Here is a 22,794-nt window from a genome sequence, read left to right on the forward strand (position 1 = left end):
TGATGTGAAGAGCCACTCTTACCTCTGGAGTTCAGCTTTCTCCATGTTGTTATGACCAGTTGAGTTGGAGCAAAGTGGCTCATTTCAACCCCCCTTGATTGGTTGCAATAAAGGTTTTAAAATGTATTTTCCTTGTAAATGCCTTTGCCAATCCAAATTTATTTATTGATAAGCAGCCAATCAAACCAAGTTTCCTCGAGTGCAAGAGAGAGTAAGTTCATTAGCTACTAAATCTGGGAACAAATAATAAAAGGCGTAATGACACAGACACAGATCTCAGAAGAAAAGTTAGAGTCCAATGAAAAGTTAGAAGAAGATACACTGGGCTGTGAGTTTGTTGAATATTGCAGCCATTTGACGCAAGTTGGTTTCTTTTAAAATTCTGCAGTCGAATTAAAGTTCCGATACTGCACTTTGCTGGAGACCTCTTAATTTCAGAGAGAGGGCAAGAGAGAGATATTCCTTGCTGCCTTTTTCTCAAGCACTTCTTTTCCAGATGACACCGGGTGCTCCAGTTTCCTCCCAGCACACTCCAAAGATGTGCGGGTTAGGTTGATTGGCCACGTCAAATTGCCCCTTGGTGTCAAGGGGACCTGCAAGGGTAAAGCGAGATTATGGGGATAGGGCCTGAGTGGGTTTGGGGTAGGTGCAGACTTGAAGGGCCGAATGGCCTCTTTCTGCACTGTACGGATTCTATAATGATTTCTCTCTGCTTCTGGCTTTGCAAAACCAGTTCATAGGCCTCCTGTTTAAGTCATGATGCTCATTTGGAGAGCCGGGGCAGACATGATGGGCCAAATGGCCTCTTTCTGCACTGTACCAATTCTGTGATTGTGTGATTGTGTATTCCCAAGGAGGCATTCAATTGACATGTCTCATGATCATTGTACACCAAGCTCTTGATCTTTCATCTCAGAATCTTTTTGTCACATTTTGAGATAGTAGAAACCAATCATGGGGTGATTTTGACCCCTCAGGTGTCTTTAGGTGTTCAGAGGTGTGTAACTGGCTGGGTAGGAGTTCCCTTTGTCTGGACAGAATTACAATTAGAAGTCCAGCATTTTGTTACGACTGGAATGGGAGAATTGCATAGTCCATCCAGCCTCACTACTCCGCTGGTCACACTATTCATTTAAAAGCTTGATTCACTCGTTAAAATGGCTAATTATTTACCTTCACTGCCGTTAAACCCAGAATAAAAGAGACCCTGACTAGACTTCTTTCAATCAATTCGGAATGATTGATTTATTATGAAACAAAACTTCCTATTTTTAAGACCAAGTTGCAAGAACTGGCACACATACAACGTGTTATAGGTGCAGTATACTCTGGAACCATAACTATCTATCCCTTTTTCGAAACAGCTCAGCATGTGTATACATTCACACATACAGAGATGGGCTTTGGAGAATAGAATCCATAGAATCCCTACAGTATGGAAGGAGGCCATTCAGCCCATCTAGTCTGTACCAACCACAATCTCACCCAGGCCCAATTCCCATAACCCCACACATTTATTCTGCTAATCCCCCTGGCACTAAGGGTCAATTTAGCAATCAACCTAACCCACACATTTTTGGACTGTGGGAGGAAACCGGAGCACCTGGAGGAAACCCATGCAGACATGGGGAGAACGTGTCAACTCCAAACAGACAGTGACCCGAGGCTGGAATTGAACCCGAGACCCTGGTGTTGAGGCAGCAGTGTTAACCACTGTGGCAGCGTGTCCTTTAGGCTTTATAAGATAAAGGATGAAGGGTTTCGATGCTGTGGATCTGGAGTTCTCTAATGTGAAGATGGGCCTCTGGTCTCAGTAGACGGCTGGAGGTTCTCACCAATGAAGCTTCGACATGGAGGAGAATCCAGAGCTGGATCAATTCTTCCCTTAGCTTTGTAGAGTTCCAACCGCAGCCAAGTTATCCTCAGATGAGGATCCTCTGGCTGCAGGTTGATACGACACACAGTATTTCAGGCAAGGTAGGGAGAGAGCTAGTTAGGGTTAGGGTTCCTTCCTTCCCAGCACTTTTCTCAAAACACAGATTTCTCAAACAATGGGTCCAACATGTCCCTGTCATGTGATTTCCAGTGTATCACGAGCCTTTGCCAGCTTTTACCCATCAAATAAAATGTTAATGGTTCAAAACAAACAAACAAGTTCCTGCTGTGGTCAAGTGGTTTCTAGGGAAAAGGCAGGCTTGCTCCCAGTTCAAAGGTGAACTTGTGACCCTTCTTAAAAAAAAACTCCAGGTCAGCATCCAAGTGTCCAGAAAAAAATACAGTTTCGACAGATCTGATTCTAACATGCCTCCACCCTTAAGAAATGAAATGCCATTTCCAAATGTGAAAACATACATACAACATACAAAACACAATTCAAATATACACTCACTTAGCCTTCACTCCTTATACGGGGTTCAACAATCTGGACTCCCTCTGTCCCCTCAACCTAATACCTGCTCTGATTGCTGACAATACAAAGATAGTTTAGTTTATTTATTAGAGTCACAAGTAGGCTTACCTTAACACTGCAATAAAGTTACTGTGAAAATCCCCTAGTCGTAACACTCCAGCACCTGTTCGGATACACAGAGAGAATTTAGCACGGCCAATGCACCGAACCAGCACTTCTTTTGGCTGTGGGATGAAACTGGAGCACTCGGAGGAAACCCACGCAGACACGGGGAGAACTTGCAGACTCTGCACAGACAATGACCCAAGGCTAGAATTGACCCCTCTTCCTGGCGCTGTGAGGCAGCAGTGCTAACCGCTGTGCCACCGTGCCACCCAAGGTGGGAAAGCAAAAGTAAAATACCGCAGATGCAGCAAGTCTGAAATAAAACAGAAAATGCTGGAAATATGCAGTAGGTCAGGCAGTATTCGTGGAGGAAGTGACAGAGTTCATGTTTTAGGTCGGTGCCCTTTCATCAGTTCAGGTGAACATCTCCTCCATTGCCTGCTCCATTCATCTTCCCTCATGAGATGGAGCTCCCTGAGGTGGCTTCTTAAGTGGTCACCCCAGGGAAGGTGGAAACCGACCCCCAGCCATGCCCATTTCTAGGTTTCCAACCCAGGATCGAGGTTGATTTTGGGTTTGCAACCCCAACCAGGAAAATCTGGAATCTTATCCCATTGTCCTGGATCTTGCGAAGAACGGCAATCACCACCAGATTGCTGCTTCCAATTGGACTCTGCATTTCTTCCACAACAAGACCTGTCCCCTTTTTATGGCACTAGCTGTCATGTGGTAAGATTAAAGATACAATGTGAATACGAGTGAGTGGATGAGTGAACGGGGGGGGGCGGTGAGTGGATGAGTGAACGAGGAGGTGAGTGGATGAGTGAACGGGGAGGTGAGTGGATGAGTGAACGGGGAGGTGAGTGGATGAGTGAACGGGGAGGTGAGTGGATGAGTGAACGGGGAGGTGAGTGGATGAGTGAACGGGGGGGGGTGAGTGGATGAGCGAATGAGGAGGTGAGTGGATGAGTGAATGGGGAGGCGAGTGGATGAGTTAATGTGGGGGTGAGTGGATGAGCGAACGAGGAGGTGGGTGGATGAGTGAATTAGTGAGAGTGAGTGCGTGAATGTGGCAGGTGAGCAAAGGGGCAGGGTGGCAGGATAGGGGAGATGGGTGCGGTGGCAGGTTGGTTGTAGGTAGTTGGGGGGGGGGGGTATGGTATTGCATAGAACCATAGAAAATTACAGCTCAGAAACAGGCCTTTTGGCCCTTCTTGTCTGTGCCGAACCATTTTATACCTAGTCCCACTGACCTGCACTTGGACCATATCCCTCCACACCCCTCTCATCCATGAACCCGTCCAAGTTTTTCTTAAATGTTAAAAGTGACCCCGCATTTACCACTTTATCCGGCAGCTCATTCCACACTCCCACCACTCTCTGCGTGAAGAAGCCCCCCCTATTCATGAGGGATCAGCTCAGTAATTAGCCCGGTGTTAGACCAAGCTTCGGTTAATTTAACTTTTCCTGGGGTAACTATCCAGGTAAGTACATCAAACGGTCTAAAGTCTCTGAAACTAACTCACGGTCAGAGACATTCTCGCAGGTCCAGGGACTAGAGGAGTTGGAATTTGAAACATCTGGGCAATTCCCACCGAGGACCGTGTATCAGGACTTCCACAGAGTCGCGATTCACATCTCTGTTGCGTGTCTGGTCTGCAATGATCCAGGTACCAGAGGATTTGGGCCAGTTTCTCACTCCACAGATGCTGCCAGACCTCCGTGCCATTCTCAGCATTTTCTGTCTTTATTTCAGATTTCCCGCATCTGCAGTATTTTGCTTTTGCAGTTACAGAAAAGACCTTTGCTGAACTTCCAGATGTTTATAACCTCAAGGAACCAAATTGAAACATGTTAATAAATGAAAGGAAAAGGTCCCTCAATTTTGAGTTCAATTATGACTCACTATTAGATCCATTTTATAATAAATGGAGCAATAAACACTTAGAAATACTTGGAATGTAACAGAAAATAGCGAGCAGATATGTTCAGAATAAACCCTGAATAAAAGTTGAAGGAAAAAGTAAATGATCTGGAATGCAAACTAATTGCATGTTTCCTGCTTGCACGAGCTCAGATTACTAATGCTAAAAAATTACTATTAGCAAATTACCTTGCTTTCTAATTGGTGCAAATATTAGAGACTTTAATCTGCCGAGTTTGCCACATTGGGATCTTTTCAGCCAAGTTTTCTGAAGTCTGCACATTAGCCACCCGTAAGCATAATACAACACAAACTTTAATCAACTTCAGAAATGAGAAAAGATTCCCTGGCTCCACAAGTCTGCCCATTCATATACTGCACAGGAAACAAGACAGCATTTGGAGGGAGCATATAAGATGTGATCAGCTTTGATTTGAACTGGCTGCCGACACCCATGACACACACACACACACACAGACGCACACACACACACAGATGCACACACACACACACACACACACAGACGGACACACACACACAGACGGACACACACACACAGACGGACACACACACACAGACGGACACACACACAGACGGACACACACACACAGACGGACACACACACACAGACGGACACACACACACAGACGGACACACACACACAGACGCACACACACACAGACGCACACACACACAGACGCACACACACAGACGGACACACACACAGACGGACACACACACACAGACGGACACACACACACAGACGGACACACACACACAGACGGACACACACACAGACGGACACACACACAGACGGACACACACACAGACGGACACACACACAGACGGACACACACACACAGACGGACACACACACACAGACGGACACACACACACAGACGGACACACACACACAGACGGACACACACACACAGACGGACACACACACACAGATGCACACACACAGACGCACACACACACGGCCTGATTTTACCATCAAGTTGCGCCTGTTTTCGAGCGCGGAAACTTGGTAAAGTCGGGCGTGAGGCGAGTAGCGCGATCCACGCCCGCCTCCGCGCTGGTTCCCCCTTTACCAAGGTCCGAAAATCGCCACCATTGGCACTGCGCCCAAAACAGGTGCATTTGCATGCATTTAAATTGACTTAATGCGCTGAACGCCCAACCTTACTGGCACTCCCCCCTTTACCACCACCTTCACCCGTCCAGATTCGGCGCAAAACAGACATGTTCCATAAAAGTCCGATTCGGGCGCTCCAGTTAGTGGGGAGGTAAGTGCCAAGCGTCTGATGACTCTCTGCTTGAGATCAGTGGGGTGGGGGGAGGTGGGGTTCAGGTGGGTCCGACGACTCTCTGCTGGAGTAGTGAATGATGGCTAGGGCATCCGTGTTCCACTCCCAATTTCAAGTGCGCCCAGCGCTTAGAATCAAAATGGTAAAATAGGGCCCACAGACACAGACACCTTCCATCTCACATTCTTGAAGAGAGCAAATATGTGCCTATTGTGCGATGTATTATTTGGTGACAGGATCAGTGCTTCCTTTACACACAGATTGTCAGCTTTCTTCAGTAAGTGCATTGTTATCATTGATAAAGCATAGTGGGTTCAATCCCCATTGAAATCTCAGCCAACGCATTAGTGCAGCACTCTCACTAATGCACTGTCAGAGTGCTGCCTTTTGGACAAGATGTTAAACTAAGAGCTCACCTATCTGTTTTGGTGAACAGAAAGAAAAAATTCATGGCACTTCAGAACACGGATGCCCGAGCCATCATTCACTACTCAATGCCACCAAAACAGACTCATTGGTTCAGTTACTTTGACCCATTTATGGAACCTTGCTGTGCACAAATTGGTTGCTAGGTTTGCCTACTTAACAACAGGGGTGGGATCTTACCACCCATTCATGCCACTGCAGTAAGGTTGGAGAATTTGGCAGCCAAATTCTCCAATCTTAGTCAAATCTAAAATCTTAAACACATCTAAAATAGTTTCTAAAAGCCTTGTATTGACCATGCTGTATCAATGCATTAATAAGTATAATACCACAGAAACAGGTGAAGAGGAATTAACTGCAAGGAACTTTGGAATGTCCTGAGAATGTGAAAGGCACTCAGAAACTGGAAGATTGTTGTATAATTCTGCCTTTTAAGTTTATTTTGTACAATTGCAGAGGGATTTGCCTGCCTACAGGTGGCACGGTGGTTAGCACAGCTGCCTCACAGACACCCGGGTTCAATTCCGGCTTTGGGTGACTGTCTGTGTGGATTTTGCACATTCGCCCAGTGTCTGCATGGGGTTCCTCCGGGTGCTCCCATTATCATAGAATCCCTACAGTACAGAAAGAGGCCATTCGGCCCATCGAGTCTGCACCGACCACAATCCCACCCAGGCCCTACCTCCATATCCCTACATATTTTACCCGCTAATCCCTCTAACCTACGCATCTCAGGACACTAAGGGGCAATTTTCGCATGGCCAATCAACCTAACCCGCACATCTTTGGACTGTGGGAGGAAACCGGAGCACCAGGAGGAAACCCACGCAGACATGAGGAGAATGTGCAAACTCCACCCCGACAGTGACCCAAGCCGGGAATCGAACCCAGGTCCCTGGAGCTGTGAAGCAGCAGTGCTAACCACTGTGCTACCGTGTCGCCCATTACTTCCCACAGTCCAAAGATGTGCAAGTTCAGTGGATTGGCCAAGCTAAATTGCCCCTTAGTGACTCAAGGTGTGTAGGTTGGGGGGTGATTAGCAGAATAAATGTGTGGGGTTGTGGGGAGAGGGCAGGGTGTGGGCCCGAGTAAGGTGCCCTGCCAGAGTCGGTGCAGACTCGATGGGCTGAATGGCCTCCCTCTGCACTGTTGGGATTCTATGAAAAATAAAATAGTTATAATCATTTGAATATTGAAAAATGCTTACATTGCTTCTGCTAGTGTAAAGGTTGGGTATTTTAGGTTCATATCAAGACAAAAACAGTGAATGCATTAGGAGGAGAATTATAGCCTTCAGTGTAGAAAATTTGCAATATCTGCCTCCACAGTTAATGGGATGCGACAGTCTTGGAGAATTTAATAATGGGCTCAGGCCAAAAAAGTTTGAGAACTACTGACTTAACTGTTCAGCTTGACATATTGCTTTCTGCTTACTGCCTCCAGCTATTTGAGTATTCCATCTGCCTGCTGTTCTCAATAGTGGAAAATAATCTATATGTAAACTGGGCTGATTTATTACAGGCAGTAACTCGACTGCTGTTCAGAGAAAAAAAAAAATTGAGGTCTCAATGACCCAGGCCTGAGCCGTATAATTTGAGCTTTATTTCGAACAATGCGATTCTATAATGGCTAATGTTATTTTCATACACTATCAGACAGAATCTAAATTCCATGAGAGACCATCGTCATCAGCTGCATCTTATACATTTCAAATGCTGGCCTGGATTTTTCATTCAGAGGCAGATGAATGACACTCGCCATTTGTTACGCTTGCAGCGTAGAGACATCATGGGCTTTTGCACAGCAACTTAGTCACTGGGCGTCCAACACAGCACAGCAGCCCCTACAGTGCATCAGGGCCATGTAACAGCATCTCTCATCATCCAATCGGGCTGATGAATCCTTACGGAGACATGCACGACAGATTCTAATGCCCTCCCGAGAGGCGAGTTTGACGCCAGAGGCCATTTAATCAGGCAGGAGGGTGGTGAATAGGGATCCTTCCGCTTTCCCGCCTCTGTTCCACGGCAGGAAGGCTGCCAATCAAAGCCTTTAAATAGGTAATCAATTCAACGTGTGGCAGGTGAGGAGCTCACTACGCACCAAGCCTGAAAAGCAAACCTTATTCGGGCTTGCGGGCTTCCAGGGGCATCCACTGTGATCGAGGAACTCGTTTTCAGGAAGGGAGGGCGGTTATTACTGAGAGCTCGCCCCCTTTCCTTGCTGCCTACTACCTCCTACCATTGCTGCCAACTCCTCCCCCTCCCCACATCACTTACTTGTGGCTTGGGTAGCTCAGTAATGCTGGATGCGAGGTGGGTGCAGTGCAGTGCAGTGAAACTGGAATTTTAAAAATGTAATGATGACCCTGAAACCATTATTGATTGTTGTAAAAACCCATCTGGTTCACTAATGGCTGACCTGTGACTCCAGATCCACAGCAATGTGGTTGACTCTTAACTGCTCTCTGAAATGGCCTAGCAAACCACTCAGCTGTATCAAACTGCTAAAATGCCCATCAGGATTGAATCTGAAGATCAAAGCTTTTATTTCTCTTCTAGGTTTGTATTTTGACTCTTGCAAGGGGGGGTTCGGTTTGATCAGCTGGTTAGATAGTTGGAGTGTGGTGCAGAATAACGCCAACAATGTGGGTCGAATCCTGTACCAGCTGAATGTAGTTCTTGGGGCCTCACTTCTCACCTTGCTCCATGGTGATAGCATGGCATAAGACACGATTAACCACCTTTGGGCAATGAGGCCTTTACATAGATAGAGGTGTTGTGAAGAATGCCATCATGAAGAGACGTCAAGGTGCACTTGATTGGCCTAACTATACCCAGCACCTCAGTGATTGAGACCTGATGCAAACAAATGACAATTATAGTGTGTGCATGTGTGTGTGGTGTGTGTATGCGTGTGCGTGTAGCGTACATACACTCATCTGGACACAGGGCGACACAATCACACAGTGGTTAGCACTGCTGCCTCACCGAGCCAGGGACCCGGGTTCAATTCCGGCCTCTGGTGACAGTGTGGAGTTTGTAAGTCCTAGATATGACTTCAGCATGGTGTGTTGCCTCCCTGGTGCCAGGGGCAAGGATGTCACTGGGCAGCTGCAGGATATTCTTCTGGGGGAGGGTAAATGGCTAGAGGTCAGGGTCCACATTGGTACCAATGACAGGTAGGATGAGGAATAAGGTCCTGAAGGTAGATATTAGAGAGCTGGGGAAGAGTCTGAGGCCTTCCGGCTTGAACACAGCAGTAGGAAGCCGCAGCAAACTAATCGAGAGAGAGGGAGCTTTAAAACAGAGGGGCCTTCAATCCAAATTCTGCACCTGCCCTCCTCGGTTGTTCATTTCCGTGAAGTGTCTGGGGACATCTTAATGCTGGCTGCTATTGCCCTCCTCTCTTAAAGATGCTGACTTCTCAATGAAGTGTGGTTCCATAAGCATTAAGTGCTCTCTGGCATCTCGCCAAGTGGTCAGTGTGTTTGGGGAGTTCAAGCAATGAATGCCAACAGGCTACTTGAGCCTCAGGTTGCCCAAATCCAATATGTGAGTGCAGACTTCAAGCAAGGCACAGCGCTGCTCCCCAATTCCCCCAGTTGGCTGTAGGCCGACTGGAACATTTCAGCAGCCTCGGACCATCGGCCTTAATATAGACCTTTAAACAGCCTTAATTGGTTCCATGCTGCTTGTGAGCAGGTATCCCGACTGCCCCCCACATCCTGCCTCGGGGCTGACCTGGGGCTAAAATGGTGCTGGGAAATGGCCCAAAGTGACATGAAATTCGGAACCTGCCTGCCTCTCTAGTAGCTCACCTATCAGATCCTAAAGATTCCACACTTAGTACGAAACCTAGGTTCTGGTACTCACTCAGTGTGACTCACTGGATGGACTCACTAAGCCCAAGGAGGTCATTAAAGATGGCAACATTTATATGATGCATTTTTGTGGAAATGCTATTTTGTTCTGATAAATACAGTGGCACAGTGGTGAGCACTGCTGCCTCACAGTATCGGGGACCCGGCTTGGGTCACTGTCTGTGTGGAGTCTGCACGTTCTCCCCTGTCTGCGTGGGTTTCCCCCTGGTGCTCCGGTTTCCTCCCACAGTCCGAAAGATGAGCTGGTTAGGTGCATCAGCCATGCTAAAGTCTCCCTCAGTGCACCTGAACGGGCGCCGGAGTGTGGCGACTAGGGGATTTTTCACAGTGACTTCATTGCAGTGTTAATGCAAGCCTACCGGCGACAATAATAAAATAAATAAAGCAGCTCAAATTCCAATGCGTAGAGTAATATCCACAAATGTTCATGTGTATCACTTTGCTTTCCTGTAGACACTGAACATGTGCTGAACCGTATGATTTCTGGGACTGTTTTATTTCTGAACAAGAAGACATGGAAGCGGCAGAGAGTATGCGAACACGAAGCATGCGTAAACGTGCATTAACTGTTCATTCCAGTAGCCCCCAGGGAACTGCTGGCAGGTCAGAGTAACTTACTTCTGAAATGCAAATGGTCTGTAAATGGTCCCCAAAGAGTCGTGCATTTCGGCTTGGTAAACAAAAGCCAAGTATAAATTGCTTCTGAAAAGACAGAGAAAAAAAAAAATCCAAAAAGCCCAGGACAAAATCTCCATGACCTTTGTGAACAGCGCGTTGCCATGGCGACGGATTTAAGGGCCTGCTTTTTGGTGCTGGGTAGTAAGTCATTGACACACCAGAGAATTTATTGACACACCTCATTGTGAAGGTCGCTGGCTGCAGCATAATATGCGGAGGAATTAAACAATGTAGGACTCGGGTAATGATCTATCCAAAGTCTAATCCTGAATTAACTACTTCAACTGTACAAGTGCCGGCTCAAAGTATAATTTAGTGTTCCTGAGGTCTTGTGCTGCGAGCAGGTTTTCTTCCTTAGATGGTGTTAAGACATTCGCTTTGTTAAACAAGACCCAGAACAAAGGGTCGCTGTGAACGTTAGCCACTTGATTCTTGAAGCTTTAGCTACAGCAATCCCTCGGAGAATTACACCGTCAGATTTTGCTTTTCCTCATCAAGTCACATTTATTTTCCTTGCAATTCTTTTAATTGAGTGACCAGACAAAATAAAAGTTTAAAACTTTTTATTTTGGCTACGTTAAGTTGGAGGGGACGATGATTTGTCTCCTGCTCACTATAGCTAACATTGTAGACTATAAAACTTGATTGCTTTCTTTCTTTGCCATGACCAGTGGGGTTTTACTGTGCATTTTAATCTCTGCCGCAGTAATCAAAGCATTTGTTGTGAAAATTTATCATGTCTGAAATCTTACCAGCATGGAAGCAGTTTAGTCTGTAATGTCAAGACCTCCTCCTGTACTACTGACTGAAGTATAATCTGAAGAATTCTCCAGTAAGGAGCAATGTAAAAAAAAAATCAAATGAGTGTATCAATCTCCGACAAGAAAAAAGAGAGGAATGAAAATAATTTAACATTGATGACATCTTTTGTGATCGCAAAACCTCCCAAAGCTCAATGTGCTGGTTGGGTGCATTGGCCATGCAAAATTCTCCCTCAGTGTACCAGAACCGGTGCCAGAGTGCGGTGACTAGGGGATTTTCACAGTAACTTCATTGCAGTGTTAATGTAAGCCTACTAAAAATAAACTTCACCAAGAAAATGCTTGCGGAAATGAGGAGCAGCTACAGCAATTTGGCAACAGGCATCAACACCAAAAACGACCCACAATGACACCTGATAACCACTTGGGCCTTTCACGGACTGGTCTCATCAGCCATCAGCAACATTGCACCACATGAGGGTTACCCCATTCCCAGTGGATTTGATTTGCTGCATGTCCATCATCCAATGCAGATTGAAGACTTGTGAAATGGAATCACTGTTCTCATGGAAATGTGTCAGCCAATTGCACAAAACATGATGGCTCCTAAAGAGCATTGGGATAAATGAATCGAAAACTTTGCTTTCCTTAAGTAATGTTGGTTGAGATATACCTGTTGGCCAGTATACTTGGGCAGCACAATGGTTCGCATTGCTGCCTCACAGCGCCAGGGACCCGGGTTCAATTCCAGCCTCGGGTCACTGTCTGTGCGGAGTTTGCACGTTCTCCCCGTGTCTTCGTGGGTTTTCTCCGGGTGCTTCGGTTTCTTCCCACACACCAAAGATGTGTGAGTTATGTATTGAAGAGGTCGCTGGATATAGCATTTGGGATGAATGGGAACAAAGGGGAGAAAGCAGGATTAGGCTATTGAGTTGGATGATCAGCCATGATCGTAATGAATGGCGGAGCAGGCTTGAAGGGCCAAATGGCCTCCTCTTGCTCATATCTTCTATGTTTCTATGATAGGTTGATTGGCCGTGCTAAATTGACCCTAGTGTTGGGGATTAGCAGGGTAAATATATGGAGTTACGGGATTAGGGCCTAGATGGGATTGTGGTTGGAGCAGACACGATGGGCTGAATGGCGTCCTTCTGCTCCTATCTTCTGTTCCTATGTTAGGTTATAGAGTCATAGAGGTTTACAGCATGGAAACAGGCCCTTTGGCCCAACTTGTCCATGCCGCCCTTTTTTTAAAAAAACCCCTAAAGTAATCCCAATTGCCCACATTTGGCCCATATCCCTCTATACCCATCGTACCCATGTAATTATCTAAATGCTTTTTAAAAGACAAAATTGTACCCGCCTCTACTACTACCTCTGGCAGCTTGTTCCAGACACTCACGACTCTCTGTGAGAAAAAATTGCCCCTCTGGACACTTTTGTATCTCTCCCCTCTCACCTTAAACCTATGCCCTCTAGTTTTAGATTCCCCTACCTTTGGGAAAAGGTATTGATTATCAAGCTGATCTGTGCCTCTCATTATTTTATAGACCTCGATAAGATCACCCCTCAGCCTCCTACGCTCCAGAGAAAAAAGTCCCAGTCTATTCAGCCTCTCCTTATAACTCAATCCATCAAGTCCCGGTAACTTCCCAGTAAATCTTTTCTGCACTCTTTCTAGTTTAATAATATCCTTTCTAAAATAGGGTGACCAGAATTGCACACAGTATTCCAAGTGTGGCCTTACCAATGTCTTGTACAACTTCAACAAGACATTCCAACTCTTGTATTCAATGTTCTGACCGATGAAACCAAGCATGTCGAATGCCTTCTTCACCACTCTGTCCACCTGTGACTCCACTTTCAAGGAGCTATGAACATGTACCCCTAGATCTCTTTGTTCTGCAACTCTCCCCAACTCCCTACCATTAATTCAGTAAGTCCTGCCCTGGTTCAATCTACCAAAATGCATCACCTCGCATTTGTCTAAATTAAACTCCATCTGCCATTCGTCAACCCACTAGCCCAATTGATCAAGATCCCATTGCAATTGGAGATAACTTTCTTCACTCTTCACTGTTGATTGGCTATGTTAAATTAAACCTAGTGTTGGGGATTAGCAGGGTAAATATGTGGGGTTACGGGAATAGGGCCTGGTTGGGATTGTGGTCTGTGCAGACACGATGGGCCGAATGGCCTCCTTCTGCTCCTATCTTCTATGTTTCTATGTTAGGTTGATTGACTATGCTAAATTGACCCTAGTGTCAGGGGATTAGCAGGGTAAATATGTGGGGTTACGGGAATAGGGCCTGGATGGATTGTGGTTGGTGCAGACTCGATGGGCCGAATGGCCTCCTTCTGCACTGTTGGGATTCTATAAGGACAACTGCTCCTTTTTGAACAGGGATGTGGGAACTTTTACATCTGCCAGAGACTGCGGGTGGACCTCCATTTAGTGTCTCATCCAAAAGATGAAGGGGGGAATTCTCCTGCTGTTCACACCGGCGGGATTCTCCGTTCCTGCTGGCAGTGCACCACCTCCCGCGCGTTTCCTGCCGGTGTAGAACATAGAACATAGAAAAAATACAGCACAAACAGGCCCTTCGGCCCACAAGTTGCGCCGGCCATGTCCCTACCTACCTAGGCTTATATATAGGCTTACCTATAACCCTCAATCCTATTAAGTCCCATGTACTCATCCAGGAGTCTCTTAAAAGACCCTATCGTGTTTGCCTCCACCATCACTGACGGCAGCCGATTCCACTCACCCACCACCTTCTGAGTGAAAAACTTACCCCTGACATCTCCTCTGTACCTACTTCCCAGCACCTTAAACAGTGTCCTCTCGTAGCAGCCATTTCAGCCCCGGGAAAAAGCCTCCGAGAATCCACGCAATCTATACCTCTAAACATCTTGTACACCTCTATCAGGTCACCTCTCATCCTTCGTCTCTCTAAGGAGAAAAGACCGAACTCCCTCAACCTATCCTCATAAGGCATGCCAACCAATCCAGGCAACATCCTTGTAAATCTTCCCTGCACCCTTTCAATCATTACAGGAGGGATGTGGAAATGAGGTGACCAGAACTGAGCACAGTACTCTAAGTGGGGTCTGATGAGGGTCTTATAAAGCTGCATCATTATCTCCCGACTCCTAAACTCAATCCCTCGATTGATGAAGGCCAGCACACCATATGCCTTCTTAACTACCTCCTCTACCTGCGAGGCAGATTTAAGAGTCCTCTGGACCCAGACCCCAAGGTCCTTCTGATCTGATGTGTGTGGTGACATGAATGGGAAATCCCATTGAGAGCAACAGGACCAGAGAATTCCTACTGCCAGCGAACAGCTCACCACTTCCCACCACTGAGAAACACACAGTTGGGAGGCCAGAGAATTCCCCCCTGGAGACCTCTGGCAGTGAAATGCTCCCTACAGCACTGCACAGAAGCATTAGTTCAAGATGGTGTACACAAGACTCCAGGGTTACTGCTGAGTCAAGGATGACACCAATTTCATTATAAATTGCAAGTTATTCAGATTTTTGTGCCAAGTCTGACAATGTAGCTTCCACAGTTCTATCACTACTTTCACTGCGCACACTCTGCTCATTTCATTTGGACCTTCTCCATTATGATTATCACTGAGACTTTCAGTAAGCTAATGTAAAATGTCCATACCGTTACATAGATTTTTCCTTCAACAAAGAATCCCTACAGTGCAGAAAGAGGCCATTTGGCCCCTTGAGTCTACACCGACTCTCTCTGACAGAGACGGTCACGGATCACGCTACTCGTCTCATGCCCGACTTTATCAAGTTTTCGCGTCCGAAAATGGGTGCAACTTGATGGTAAAATCAGGCCCAGAGTGTTGCAGCCTCAGGTTCACCTTCAGAGATTTGAGCACAAAGAATCTAGGCTGACATGTACTCCAGGGCACTGAGGGAGTGCGACACTGTTGGAGGCGCTGCATTTCAGGTGTGACATTAACAAAGGCCTTGCCTGCTTGCTCAACTGGATATAAAATATCTCATGGAACTATGCTGAAGAAGGACAAGTGAGCTATCCTTAGTGTCTCGGACAATATTTATCCCTCAACCAGGAAAACGGATTCGCTGGCCATTATCACACTGGGGAGCTTGCTGTGTTCAAATTGGCTGCTTTATTTCCTACATTACAACAGCGATCGCACTTCAAAAATACAGGCATTTCTTAGGTTGTAAACAGCTTTGGGATATTCTGAGATCATGAAAGGTGCTATCTTAATGCAAGTCCATCTTGGATTGACTCTCTGTTGGAGATTAACTTTTAAAGCAATTCTTCAATGCAAACAGCTAAGATCAAGAATTAGGCAGCATGGGCTTGCATGTCTCTATAATGTTGATGCACAGCAATGCTCCAATGCAGTATGCCACCATACAGTCATCAGAATATAGTTTAGAATTTATACTGTTTTCCCTATGTATTGAAGTGCAAAATGTCCCTCTCCAGCTCTGTACTGCCAAATGACTATTTGTTTCAAGTTTACCATGAGGACCTCCACTTCTAATACTGCGGTCGCAATGTCATTCAATTCAGATCTGAATAATGGTAAAATGGTTTTGATTTGATACGTCACATATATTAGTATACAGTGAAAAGTATTGTTTCTTGCATGCTATACAAAGCAAACCGTTCATAGAGAAGGAAAGGAGAGAGTGCAGAATGTAGTGTTACAGTCATAGCTAGGGTGTAGAGAAAGGTCAACTTAGTGCAAGGTAGGTCCATTTAAAAGTCTGATGGCAGCAGGGAAGAAGCTGTTCTTGAGTCGGTTGGTACGTGACCTCAGATTTTTGTATCTTTTTCCCGACGGAAGAAGGTGGAAGAGAGAATGTCCTGGGCGCGTGGGGTCCTTAATTATGTTGGCTGCTTTTCCGAGGTAGCGGGAAGTGTAGACAGAGTCAATGGATGAGAATATCATATCTGCTGCCCTACAAAACTAAACAGGCAGTTTGCCTTTGTCATAACAGATCCAAAGTCTACGATAATTATACATGACCTTTGCAAGAATGAACAGTCCTGCACGCTCACAATTAAATTTACACTCTGAAGATATGCAGAGAAATGACATATAATGGTGGATGGAACAAAATCAAAGATAAGTTGGAGAGGAACTTAGAACTGGGACAGATGACATCTGATCTTTATCCATTTAAGTAGAAAATCCTTGTTTAACGCTTGAAGCTCACTAATGTGTCTAGCTGCTGCTGTGGTGGTTCGAAACAATGCCAATTCCAATAAAAGAGATGTTCAATCACACATCACACCCATTTCAAATAGACTGAAAGCTTGCTCAGATAATAGAGTTTACATTACATGCCTGAAGGATGGGTTTAATTGATGAAAGAACGTCTTTAATGAAATGGCTCAGAAGGTCAGCTTCTGCTTAACTGCCACCCAAGGCTTAGTTAAAACAGACAGGTAGAACTTGTTCCATAATCTGAGAGAAATTTAGCAAAAAAACCCCCCACTCCAAGCAATAAAAAGAGATATTGTATTTTGTTACTTAGAATCATAGATTTCCTACAGTGCAGAAGGAGGCCATTCGGCCCATTGCGTCCATACCGACCACAATCCTACCCAGGTCCTATACCCATAACCCCACATATTTACCCTGTTAATCCCCTTCTTAAATTGACTAGGGTCAATTTAACATGGCCAATCAATCTAACCCGTACATCTTTGGACTGTGGGAGGAAACCAGAGCACTCGGAGGAAACTCACGCAAACACGAGGAGAACATGCAAACTCCACACAGACAGTGACCCGAGGTCAGATTTGAACCTGGGTCCCTGGCGCTGTGAGACGGCAGTGCTAACCACTGCACCACCGTGAACAACATAATAACCCTTTAAGGTTAATACTTTTAAGCAATGTCTCTTCCATATAAAATTCATCTTCGAGCATATATGTAAAAATCACATAATTCCTTAATATTTCATATTTGATTGGCAATATGTTGAATGAACCTTTAAACAAGTGACCCAGGAAATTGGTTTCTTTGCTAAATTGCCCCTTGGCATCCCAAAATGCGTAGGTTAGGCGGGATTAGCTGTGATAAATGTGTGGGATTAAAGGGATAGGGTGGGGGAGAGGGTCTGGATAACATACTTTCTCAGAGTCAGTGCAGATTCAATGGGCTGAATGGCCTCTTTTGCACTGTAGGGATTCTATGAAAACACAGATTCCCATTTTCATCTAATTTAAATCATCAGGCCAGTGCAATCAAATATAAATTATGGAGGGAATTTTCTGGCTTTTCCCCGCTGGCAAGATCTTCCAGCCCCGCTGACTGCGAACCCCCCCACTCCACTCCGCAACCCTCCTCCCCACCACCCCACCCCCCCCACCCCCGCAAACCCCTCCCCCCCCATGACAGCTCAATATAATCAGTTTATAACCAATGTTTCAGACATTGTAGGTATGCCTCTGTCTTCTCATTTCCTCTGAACATTTTGGCTTGTACCATCGGCAGTCCTACTGACAACATGAATCAAGGTCTGGGTTCAATTCTTCATTAGTGTTGAGTTTATTATCAGTTTTTGTGGGAGGCAGTGGAATAAAATTATCGCCTTTCAGCTAGAAAGGAAATATGGAAATCTGCCAAGGTTCCTACTTTCAGGGTACATCATATGTGGAAATCAGGAATGGCAGGATGAAGCTTAGCTATGATACCCCTCATGATCAAATACTTTACTTGCACTTACTGAGTAAAATTGAATGCAGGTGATAGGGTCTGACCTCAGCTGAAGTTTCGGGAAGGCCCTCCGAATTAAGTGCCAACTCCACAGTGACGGATCTTCCCCCGGATCATGGACTCAGGGAGTCGAAGCCCCACTTGCCAAGAGCCACTGGCCAATCAACTCTTTATTGCTTAGTAGTGCCAATAGGAAGGGAGTGGCTGTTGCTGGTAATGTAATGACGCTGGTAATGTACCCAGCCAAGGCCCAGGATGGCCAAGGGACCTGGCGGAATGATGGTGAGAGGGGCTGAGCAGAGGGAGGCAGCATGGCCAGGGGATTGGTTCTCTGCTGGTCCCTGCTTCCTGATGCCTCAATCAGGATTGTGCCTTTGAATGAGGAATCTGTCCTGGAAGCCCGCAAGCAACTCCAGCAGTATTTGTTTTATGGGTTTCCTGCATTGCAAGTCCCCTGCCCGTTGCTGGGTGAATACCAGTGGAGGCAGGGAGGCCATCCACAAGCTTTCCTGCCACGGACTAAATCGGGGCAGAGGCGGTAAGCTGGCAGTGTCCCCTTCCACCGCCCCCCTGCCCAATTAAATGCCCTTTGCCACCAAACTCACCATGGGATGGTCATTAAATTGCACCCAACATGAGGGAAAGGGGGATTGCTAATCCTAGTTCCAGCGCAACAAGTGAGTTCAAACCAGTAGTTTCTGACTTTTTGCCTCTTCTTTCTCACCCACGCACTCGCAGAAGCACAAACCCAGGAAAGATTGACCTGCGATCTGCTCCTAATACTGCAATACATCGGAACTGTGGTCAAGTCCCACTCGTACTGTCAAGTTTAACATCCCCCCCACTCCGAGGGCTACCACAAGTATTTTCTCAAAATCCTTACGAAAGGAATGGCATATAGTAATAGAGCGTAATGCAACAATTCATTTTGCTTTCCAGTTGCAGGCCTTGAGGAAAAGGGGAAGAAAAGCTGTGAGAGGTTCAAGCAAAGCGGGGGGCACAGAGCAGGAAGATCTTAGTAGAAATAAAAAGTAAAACCTAAACACGGTGAGAAATCAGATATAATGGAAATACACACAACACGTCTGTAAGAGAAATTTCTCCAATGTAAATCACTCATCAGAATTCAGTGGATAAAGGACAATGAAGAAGTCTGAATCGAACATCTTCACCTATGCTAAGAGTTAAAAACAGGGGTACAAATAAGAGCACATTTATTTGCACAATGCATGGTGTCACAATAATGAAGGAAAAACACCAAATGAACAATTTTGGGTTATTGCAGCTGGACGGTAACAAATTGAGGGATCTTGCCTGGGTTAACAAATTTGGGAAGCTTCACCTGGGGACCGGTTATAACAATGGATGACAAATGATAGACACTTCCCAACACAATGGGTGCAAGGTGTTCACTGAGGGCAGAGTTTTACCGGCACGTCCGCCCGAGGTTCGTATGACCCTGCCCCAGGCCAATGAAGAATGCCGTTCTCCGAGCCTCACCTGCCCCCGGAATCGGGGCAGGCGTGCCGGAAAAATTCCGGCCTGAGTGTCAAAATGGGGGAAACGAAAGACTTGTGTTTACATAGTGCCTTTTGCAACTGTCTTTATAGCCCAGAGAAGTAACTTTGAAGTGTAATCACTGTTGTAAGGTAGGAAATGTGGCAGCCAAGTTATGCACAGGAATCCCCCAGAAACAGCAATTTTAATGAAATGATTATTATTTACATCCGACTGGGAAAGAAGATCAAAGCTTGGCTCAGTAACTATTTCAACCTTTCATCTCATTGAGTTTTTATAATTTATCCAAATATACTTTAAAATATAGCATTTAAATGCCAAATTCTTTATGGTGGAAAAATGATCAAATAATCCTAAAAATGAACTACGATAATTTTATTTTCTGTTAAAAGAAATTAGAAACCAAAGGGCACTTCACAAACAAAAAATAAGGACTATGTCGTTAATAGTGCACAATTAATGATTCTAAAATCATGGAAGCCCTACAGTGCAGAAGGAGGCCATTTGGCCCATCAAGTCTGCACTGACTCTTCGCAAAAGCAACCCACCCAGGCCCTCCCCTCAGCCTTATCCCCATAACCTTGTGCATTTACTGCGGCTAATCCACCTGACCTACACATCCTGACCTAGCATGACCAATCCACCTACCCTGCACGCCTTTGGACTGTGGGAGGAAACTGGGACATCCTGAGGAAACACATGCAGATAGGGGGAGAATGTCCAAACTCCACACAGTTCCCCAAGGCCGGAATTGAACCCGGGTGCTGTGAGGCAGCAGTGCTGACCACTGTGCTACCCTGCCATCCACATGGTTCTAAATGGCATTTGGACAATTCACCCAAGCAATTAGTCTTCATGTGACCATCCATCCCCCAAACCATAAAAATGTACTGCTTACTTGACCACTGGGAAATGACATTGCAGTGGAACCCAGTTCTGTCCTCTTTCAATTGACAAACGTGGACTTTTTCCGCAGTGGCACCTCATGGTGATCAGGCCCTGGATCCCTGGCAATCCTTACTGACCCTGCTGGAGAGCATCAAGGCCAATTGCACCAACCCAGCTGAGATCAGCTAATTCAGCACAGTCCTGGGATCAGAAGAGGGTACTTTTATTAATCAACATCCAGTCCTTTATCCCACCGGACCATCCAGGAAACCCTCAGGAGGAATAATTTTTATGCAACTCGAGTACAAATGGTTTTCAATGAGTGTGGAAAACTCCTGATCCTAAAAACTTAAATCAAAAGTTCCCCCAAGTAACATATCAAGTGATTGGGATAGTGCCAAGAATGTCCAGCATGTGAATTATTTGAGCTGTCCTTGTCCCAACAGCAATAATACAACAACCTTTGTGCATCATCTTTTACTTTTTGGCAGAAGCCCCTTAGATATCGCCCGTGGAGATCCATGTCAATCTTTTACTTCAATTTGCAAAGACAGAACTCGCAGAAAAGGATTTGCTCTCCCTTTTGTGTCCGATTAGAATGAACAATAACTCGTTATTTAAAGAAGCTTGGTATGGAGCTAAGTAACTATACAATAACAGCAACATGGTCTAACCGGAGCTTAATCAAGTCTTGACATTGCAGTCTTCAGCCTGGAACAAGCAGCCCATTGTAACATTTTTGCCTCGCATCCAGCAAAACATAGAATGCATAATTCAGGAAATGCTAAATCAGTTTTGTGCTTTATTCTATTCTTCAGCGCTGCTAACAGCGGCACTTAAACAAGGTCATACATCAGAGGATGTAAATTAAGTGACCCCGCTGTGAATTCTTTTGCATTTTTAAAAAAATGCTCGGCATTATCTTGCCAATCAGCGAACCGTCACAAGAAAAAAAATCCTCACTTTTAAATCGTTCATCGAATAATCATTGCAATCACAAGTGAAGATTTAACATTTGGAACCATATTTACATCCTGATCCATTAAAAAGTGAAAATGCAATCTAAAATTTCAATCAAAAACACGGAATATTGCGTTTCGAGAAGAAAAGCTAGGGTAAACAAACGCTGGTCTACACAGACCAATAAATTGAAATGTATGAAAAGAAACAGGGCTTTGACTAATGGAAGTGCAGCAGCCAATTCTGCTGCCAAATATTCTCAGTGGTCTTCCTGGCATCAGGCTCTGGTTTGCCATTATATCCACATTCACTAAGTGCCTTACCCTCTAATTATCTTTGACAGTGGGAAATCGAATTCTTACCAATGCCCTTGAAAAACGATCCTGCGTCAGGTTTGCCAAATGTTCTTGTATTCTTCGGATTTTTTTTTTCCTCGGGATGAAAGTCAGCCAGAGATGTGTCTGATGCAAAAACGCTTGGTAATGACCCTCGCTGGCCAATTTTACCTCCAGCTTCTCTTTGGAACAGCGAAAGATGCCTGGCTACTGCTAGGGATTTATTCCGGGACTCCGAAAATACAAGAGCTTTTGGAGGCCAGCCTGACTTCGAAAATGGGATGTTTTTACAATTTCAGATGTTTATTAAATCTTTTTCTCACTCAACAGCAGATCTGACAAGTGGATCCTGTTCTTTGTCACTTGCAAGCCAGTACTATTCCAAACTCTGCCATCATTAGAGATGCGTTCATAATCTGGTCAGGAAACATCTAATTTAGTGTTACGTTTTGAGAGGAAATAGGGAGATTCCCAAATGACTAAACCTCCCATCAACGTGGGCGGCACGGTGGCACAGTGTTAGCATTGCTGCCTCACAGTGCCAGGGACCCAGGTTCGATTCCCGCCTTGGGTCACTGTCTGTGTGGAGTTTGCACATTCTCCTCATGTCTGCATGGGTTCCCTCCCGCAGTCCAAAGATGTGCAAGTTAGGTTGATTGGCCATGCTAAATTGACCCTAGTGTCAGGAGATTGGCAGGGTAAATATGTAGGGTTGTGGGAATAGGGTCTCGGTGGGCCAAACGGCCTCCTTCTGCACTGTAGGGATTCTATGGTTCTAGAACATTGTCAATCTCACTCAATGGGCGGAATTTTCCAGCTGTGCTTGCCACAAAACTGGAAAATCCCACCCGAGGTCAAACGA

The 22,794-nt window shown here is 45.5% G+C and overlaps 1 protein-coding gene across 2 annotated transcripts in view; it reads right to left on the minus strand.

The window, feature by feature from the left end:
- The window catches only part of emid1 (EMI domain containing 1), a 369,825-nt gene that overhangs the window by 273,211 nt on the left and 73,820 nt on the right, over positions 1–22,794 (minus strand). The gene's annotated exons all lie outside the window — the stretch shown is intronic.

This window comes from Mustelus asterias, chromosome 13 (assembly GCF_964213995.1).
Source record: "Mustelus asterias chromosome 13, sMusAst1.hap1.1, whole genome shotgun sequence".
In the NCBI taxonomy this organism is placed as follows: domain Eukaryota; kingdom Metazoa; phylum Chordata; class Chondrichthyes; order Carcharhiniformes; family Triakidae; genus Mustelus; species Mustelus asterias.